An 8332-nucleotide genomic window follows, 5' to 3' on the forward strand; every position below is an offset into this window, starting at 1 on the left:
AAATGCTGGCCTACATATATATATATATATATATATATATATATATATATTTATATATTTATATATTTATATTTATATTTATATACTGTATATATATAATAATTGGAGGATCGTCTGTCTGTCTGTCTGTTCTTTGCGTATCTCCAGAACCGTTGGTCAGATCGACTTCTAACTCGGGGGGTGCGCTGATGGCGACCCGACGGAGTGCGGTGCCCTGTTTTCGTGCGATTCGGACGCGGAACACGTTCGATATTTGAATATTTGTCTTCAGTTCTGCGCTCCTTCATGCCCTTTAAGTGTCTGGGCGGGTCGCTCTGTGACAGGAGGTGCGAAAAGTAAACACAGGCTTGTTAACACGTTGAGTGCCAATGACGAGATATCTCGGCTTACAGGATCCAACCGTTGAGTGCCAAAGACGAGATATCTCGGCTTAAATTTTTTTTTTTTTTTGACGGTGGGACATCGATCAACCCCTTTTACGTCTCCTATACCAATATTGGAGGAAGAGAATGTGTATAATCTATTTTACCGACCAGCTAAGTGGCGACAGTGCTCTCCAGACAGAGAGAAAGCAGAGCAAAAACAGCCGCGGGAGAAAGCCATTCTCAAGGAAATAGCTGGGCGAAAACGCTTTCGATTTCACACACACACACACACACACACACACACACACACACACACACGCGCGCGCACACACACACACTCGAGTACCTTTGAGCATAAATAAGACCAGAATCGCAAAAGCTTCATCAAAGCTCTCAGCCGACACCCCAAGAAACGAACGAGCCCGTTTTACAGTAATCCAGACTTGCCCGAGAGCGGCCGCGGAGCCAGCAGCAGCAGCACAGACGGAGGGAGGAGTTTGGAGACACACACACACACACACACACACACACACACACACACACACACACAAACACAATACAGTATACAGACTTGCCCAAGGGCACCCATAATCACAGGCACGTGAGGTGGTTCTAAAAATCCATTTATCTCAAAACTCTCTGAAAATCTCTGAAACCATGCTGTACTCAACGGCTAATATCTACATAACTACTAACTCTACAAACTAACTCTTTTAGACAGAGAAAGCACACATTCTATTAGTACTTTTGTGAACTTTGTGTTCACAAAGTCAAAGCAGAAAAGAATCCTCGGCTCTTGTAAAATGAGCCAGAATCCTCAAAAAAACCCTCTGGCAGAAGCTAACTACAGTATTGAAAAAAGGCTGGCAGTGAATGTGTTAACTAAGTCAACATCGAGTCCTTGAGATTGAATGGGGGGGGGGGGGTTGTTAAGTAAACATGAGAGAGCAGAATGAAATGGGAGAACATGTATTTGTAAGCTGAATAAGCTAAAGCAGCATTAATATTAAAGTTGGTCATGAATAAAATCAAGGGGAAATAATCAGTAGAGCTGAGTGATCTTAGTTAAGTGAGATTTCTAAGAGATTTTTACGTGGCTATAATGGTAGGCTCTAATGAGTCACGCATTCAGAAATAATATCCTCTAGGGCAGTGGTTCTCAAATGGGGGTCCGGGGACCCCCAGGGGTCCATGGCACTTTGCCAGGAGGTCCGTGAAAAGTTTTGTGTGTGCAAAAGTTTCATAGTTCAACGAAAATATATTATGCTTTAAATCTAAAATGATTCATGGATTACATTCTGACAAACCTATCAATTTAAATGTCAAACACGTTACCGTGGAAACAAGCTGAGCCCAAAATCCCAAATCAGAATGAGGGGGTCCCCGGTATATTTTCTATCTTATAAGGGGTCCTTGGCTGAAAAACATTTGAGAACCTCTGTTCTAGGGCAACACCACTTCCGGGAACCCGCATCCTGTGTAAGTAGGGTTCCCAGAGTAAAACCTGGCCATTTCCACCACTGCTTATGGATGAGCATCATCTGCTGCATGCCATCGAGAACCGTTGGTCGGATCGACTTCAAACGCTTCAAACCTTGGGAGTGTGCCCTATTCTGCAGTGCAGTGCCCTGTTTTTGTGCAATTCGGCATAGTACCACCTACTGGCAACATAGAAAATGTGGTTTATCTCAAGAACCATTCGTCCGATCGACTTTGGGGAGTGTGCTGAGGGGAACTCGACACAGTGCAGTGCCGAATTTCGTGTAATTCAGAACAGCGCCACCTATTGGCCACACAAAAAGTGGTTTATCTTCAGAACCGTTCGTCCGATCGACTTCAAACTCGAGGAGTGCGCTCAGGGGGACTCAAGGGAGTGCAGGGAGCTGAATTATGTGCAATTTGGCATAGCACCACCTACTGGCAAGACAAAAAGTGCTTTATCTCATAGCCATTCATCTGATCGACTTCAAACTTGGGGAGTGTGTTGCTGGGAACCTGACATAGAGCAGTGCCGAATTTTGTGCAATTTGGCACAGCCACCTGCTGGCAACACAAAAAGTGGTTTACCTTGAGAACCATTCATCCGATTGACTTCAAACTTGGGGAGTGTGCTCCTGGGAACTCAAAGTATTGCGGGGCTGAATTTCTTGCAATTTGACATAGTGCCACCTGGCAACACAAAAAGCAGTTTATCTCGAGAAACATTTGTCCGATTGTGACTTCAAACTTGGGGAGTGCCCTGCTCAGACCCCGATGAAGTGCGGTGCCGCATTTCATGCAATTTTGACTTACCGTAAAATACCAATTATTAGCCCGGGCGTTAATTGACAAAATATGTAGCCAGACCCCGCGTGAATATGGGACCTGTGGCAGTTTGGGACCTGCTTTAATTATTTTTGTACAAAAATATTGCTCAGCAAAGATTGTAAATAGTATGAAATTGTTTATTTAAACCATTTATTTTAATCAGTTGGCTACAACCCCCCACACAATTGCTTGTCTATGGGGAGAGCCGCGCCTCCCTCTCAGCGCAGCAGAGCATTGCATGCCAGTTCTGGCCTGTACATGAAATCAAATAAAAATTGAGCTGAACTGTGACCTACCGGTATTTACCACTAAACTTTCTCCGCTGAAGGTGAGAGAACATGATCATCATGTGAGCAGATTATTTGTTGCATGCGCTGCCTCCTCCGCTGGCAGGGGAAACATTATAGCCTATCATACTCACATTTCTCAATCAGAGATGTCGTTGAACTGCCTCGCTGCTGCTTCGCCAGAGTTTTGTTCAGCAAATTTCACGACGGACAGCTTGAATTTCATGTCATATTTATTTCTCTTCTTTGGAGTCGCTGCCATGATGATCATTGATCAGCAAGTTTCGTGCATGTGTTTTTTTCCCTCGTTGTTCCTCGTTTCCTCGTTGTTCGTCTTCTTCATCAGATTTTTCTTCTTCGTTGTGTTTGGGAGATGCATTCAACAGGATGTCGCAAAGGTAAAAAGAAAACATTGAAAAAACTAACCGGGCGTCAAATTGGGACCTGCTTTTATGTACAAAATATGTATCCAGACCCCGCTTAAATATGGGACCCGCGGCAATTTGGAAGTCGGCTTCTAATTGGTATTTTATGGTATTCCAGGACTGTCTGTATGTCTGTCCTTCGCGTATCTCGAGAACCGTTTGTCGGATCGACTTCAAACTTGCGCTTAGGGGGACCTGACAGAGTGCAGTGTGTGCGGGGGGGGGGAAGCGCCCACGGGGTGGTGCGTGGGGGAACGGGCACTGCACTAGTATATATAAATAATATAATAATAATTATAATAATAATTAATAATATAATATACACACGCTTAATATATATAGGCTACGCACGCAAGCACCCACACACACGCACACACACACACACACACACACACACACACACACACACACACACACACACACACACACACACACACCAGATTATCTCTGTTTGAATTTGTTCTCTATTTCTAGAGTAGATACTAGTCCTCTGGCCACACTCACACAGCACAGTCCTCTCTGGAGGGCAGTGTTGGGCAGTAATATATTACTGGCAGACGGCAGTGATATCATATATTAGTTTCCCCATTAACGAGTAGTGTAATGGATTACAATTTCCAAAACAGTAATGGTAAATGGCCTGCATTTATATAGCGCTTTTATCCAAAGCGCTTTACAATGAGTAGGTACATGCACACATATTCATACAGCGATGGTGGCAAGCTACCACGGCAGGCAGGGTGCTGGCACAGCCATCAGGGGCAATTCGGGGTTCAGCATCTTGCCTAAGGACACTTCAACATGCAGACTGGAAGAGGCGGGGGATCGAACCACCAACCTCTTTTATCCAAAGTGATTGATGGACAGTGTTGGGCAGTAACTTGGTTACAGTAACTTTGTTACTGTAATTTTATTACTTTTACTAGTAACTAGTAATGTAAGGGATTACAATTTTCAAAAAGTAATTATATTACAGTTACTAATCCAAGTAACTTCAAGTTATTGCATTACATTCTCCAGCACTGGCACAGCGCTAAAACGAAGTGTGGAGATATATAGATCTGGCTATGTGATTCTTCTGCGTTGCCAGAAGGCAATAATTTTTTTTGTCCTATAGGCAACTTAATAAAGTCAGCAGTTTGGCTGAATGTTGACTCCTGCTGTCAGGTTAAATATTGTTCCAATAAAGTGGATTCAGTTGTAAAAGGAGCTGGTGAAACAGGTCGTATGTCACTTTTTCGGAACTGGCGTATAGCGAAAGTAATATAGTACAGTAACGAGTAATGTAACAAATTACTTTTGAAGTTTTGAATAAGTAAATAATAAATAAGTGAAGTAATGTGATTACTTTTTAAAGGAGTAATGAGTAATAAGTAGCCTAGCTAATTACACTTCCTGAGTAACTTGCCCAACACTGTTGATGTTGTTGCAATGCTCTACCTCCTGAGATACAGACGGTTACAGTTCCGTTACTAATCCATGTAACTAAGTTACTGCATTACTTTCTCCAGGGCTGCATCACTTTGAGCCAGCAGCCAGGTGGGCTCTACGTCAACCATGTAACTTTGATGGATTCATATAGGCTAGGGAGGGGGGGGGGGAATGATCGTTTGAAGCCATAGTTGATTAGCTGCACTTAGCGGCGAAGCGATAAGGCCTATCGCCTATCCACACGTACGCACATGCAATGTCTGAATTTTGATGAGAAAGGAGGCAATTAGCAATTTTGTGGGGTGTAATTTAAGGGAAAAGTAACCAGGCAGTTGTCATCTCTCGCCTGGACTACTGCAATGTTCTTCTGGCTGGGCTACCTGCTGCAGCCATCCGACCACTTCAGCTCATTCAGAACGCTGCAGCCCGTCTGGTATTCAACCAACCCAAATTCTCTCATGTCACTGCCCTCTTCCGGGACCTTCACTGGCTTCCCATCTCGGCACGCATTCAATTCAAAACACTGGTTCTGGCCTATAGGCTACAGGGCAGTACACCAGACAGCCCCTCTGTACTTACAATCTATGGTCAGGCTCCAAATCTCTCACCGTTCCCTCCGCTCCTCCACCAGTGCAGGACGCCTCGCCCCACCTTCGCTACGGGGGCTCAAAAGTCGCTCATCCCGATCGCGACTCTTCTCGTCCCTGGCACCACAATGGTGGAATGAGCTTCCACCTTCGTTCAGGACAACCGAATCACTGCCGATCTTTCGGAAAAGACTAAAGACACACCTTTTCAGGCTCCATCTGGGCCCTTCTTGATCTAACTTCTTTCTCTCTCTTAAAAAATAAAAAATAAAATAACCTTAACTTGTACCACTGTTCCTTCAGAAGTTGTAGTTATCATAGACTGTGTTACATAGTTGATTGCTCTATTGCTGACAAAAATGTGTCATTGTAAGTCGCTTTGGATAAAAGCGTCTGCCAAATGACGTAATGTAATGTAATGTAAATGTAATCAAACTAGTAGTGTAACAAATGGGGCGGGGGGCATGGTGGCACAGTGGGAGTGCTGTCGCCTCACAGCAAGAAGGTCCTGACCTGGTTTTGATTCCCACCTGGGATGCTGTAGCTTGCAGAGTGCCTGCTCTTCGGTGCCTCGTGCCCAGCCAGGTGGGCTAACCCGACACTGCTAAATGGTTTGTCGTGTGATCTGATCTCAAGATCTGCAGTTACCCACTATGCTTCTGCTAGCTGGAACAAATTGCCTGAAGACCTCAGATCTGCCCCAACCTTACTTACTTTTAAAAATAGACTAAAGACTTTTATGTTTACCGTCGCTTTTAACTGCTGACAGCTTCTATGCAAACCCAATGAGTCCTCTATAAGTTTTTAGCTCTTTTTGCAACTGCTGCGCCTGTTGCTTAATGCACGTTTTGTTGTGATGCTTTTAAATGTCCATTTTATTCTCTCCTTTTATTCTTTTATTTTCCTGTCAACCATTTTATGTGAAGCACTTTGAATTGCCTCTGTGTATGAAATGTGCTATACAAATAAACTTGACTTGACTTGACCTAATCTCAAGATCAGATCATGCCTTGCAAGGTCACAGGTGGGTTATCTCATCAAAAAGGGCCTTTCCTGTATTTCATCAGCTACCGTCAGCATGGGTGTGTGGCTGCAATGCATGCCACAGAGATTCCCTGCCTACCAATACGAGCGGTCGCAGGTTCGCCCCCCGCTGCGGGTGGGAAGCCGGATTAGGGGTATGTGTCCTGGTTGCTGCACTAGCGCCTCCTCTGGTCGGTCGGGGCGCCTGTTCAGGGCGGAAGGGAACTGGTGGGAATAGCGTGATCCTCCCACGTGCTACGTCCTGCCGGTGCAGCAGCTCCCCGCTGTCAGGTGAAAAGAAGCGGCTGGCAACTGCGCATGTGTCAGAGGAAGCGTGGTGCTAGTCTACGGCTTTCCCCAGATGGGCAGAGGGGGTGGAGCAGCAGGGGGAAATTGGCCAAGTAATATTGGGGAGAAAATTGGGGGGAAATCAGAAAAAAAAAAAAAAAAAAAAAAAGGGTAAAATCCAGTTGTAGTTGTTCTTAATTACTGTTGGCACCGAGTAAATTAATAATATTACATTTTTTGAGTAATGAGCTCAACACTGGTGGAGGGTGTAGCTGCGCCTGCACGTTGCGTTTTCATATTTCCTCCAGAAAGGTCACACTGATTGGCCATGTCAAGCCGGCCTGCAATGCTTACAGTGTGTGAGGTTAATGATCACCTGATCTGAGCTCGGCTCACTGTGAACTGATTAGGAGAGAATGATATGCATCGGTTGCATAACAGAACTAATAGGCTTTCAGTTACTGTAATGTTATTTCACAGCTTCAAGATAGGCCTACAGAAATATAGGGTGTGTTTTTCTTCTTCTTGTATCTGGTTTTTTAAATAATGTCCATTTGGATCATTCCATGGCCACTCATAATAGCAGGTCACCCACCAGCGGGTCTTGGTGTAAAAGGGTGTGGCACACAGACCTTTCCCAGCAGGCTATGTGCCATGCTGCTCTGTTTATTAGCTTTCCGACTGGATCAGTGGATTATCTGAGAAAATGAACTCACAGATACCAGAGGTGTTTATGAGACAACCCACGCGGTCCACACAATATTAAGGAAACAGGCTAGCATAAGCAGTCATTTTTATTTATTTAAGGCATTGTGTTGGGGGGTCGTTACTCAAAAAAGTAATCTGTTACACATTACACATTACTTTAAAAAAGAGTAATGCCTTACTTTACTTCATTACTCCCTGGAGAAAGTCATTCGTTACGCTACTCGTTACATTACTTTTGCGTTACTCCGCAACATCGCCTGAGATGCATTGTCACCTAATTGCCAGTTAACAATCTAACATGAAATCTTACATATGCCCATATCAGCACACATCCCTATCCTAATAAGGACATACACAAGATCTGACTCCTCCCCGTCCCTCCAGCCCATCCAATCTAGTTGTTGTGTTGTTTAATTGAGTGCATGAAAAATCACTGCACATTTGGTATGTTTTTTTCCTCATAATCCTGCAGATTCAATCCTGATCCTGCTGATCATTGAAGAATGTAATGTAAGTAATGCTATAACTGTTTGAATAGTAACTGTAATGTGATTACTGGCTTTAGCGACTGTAATGCCTCTTACACTACTCGTTACAGACAAATGTAATGTGATTACAGTAATGCGTTACCCCCAACACATTGACTATGTGTAACATTCAGCACAGCAGCCTATCAGCCTTCTGGAATAGCTTCTGCTGTACAGTCTGTGGATTCATGGCAGGCCTGGTATCAAAAAATGGTTTCACCAATGGGCGATTTACTCTGGCTGCCTGCCTCAGAGCCTGGGTCTCAGTGATTGGCTCAGAGCCTGGTTCTCCAGCAGCGCAGTGATTGGCTCAGTCAGAGCCTGGGTCTCCAGCAGCGCAGTGATTGGCTCAGAGCCTGGGGCTCCAGCAGCGCAGTGATTGGC

The sequence above is a fragment of the Poromitra crassiceps genome (genome assembly GCF_964638095.1).
Source record: "Poromitra crassiceps genome assembly, chromosome: 3".
Taxonomy (NCBI): Eukaryota; Metazoa; Chordata; class Actinopteri; order Beryciformes; family Melamphaidae; genus Poromitra; species Poromitra crassiceps.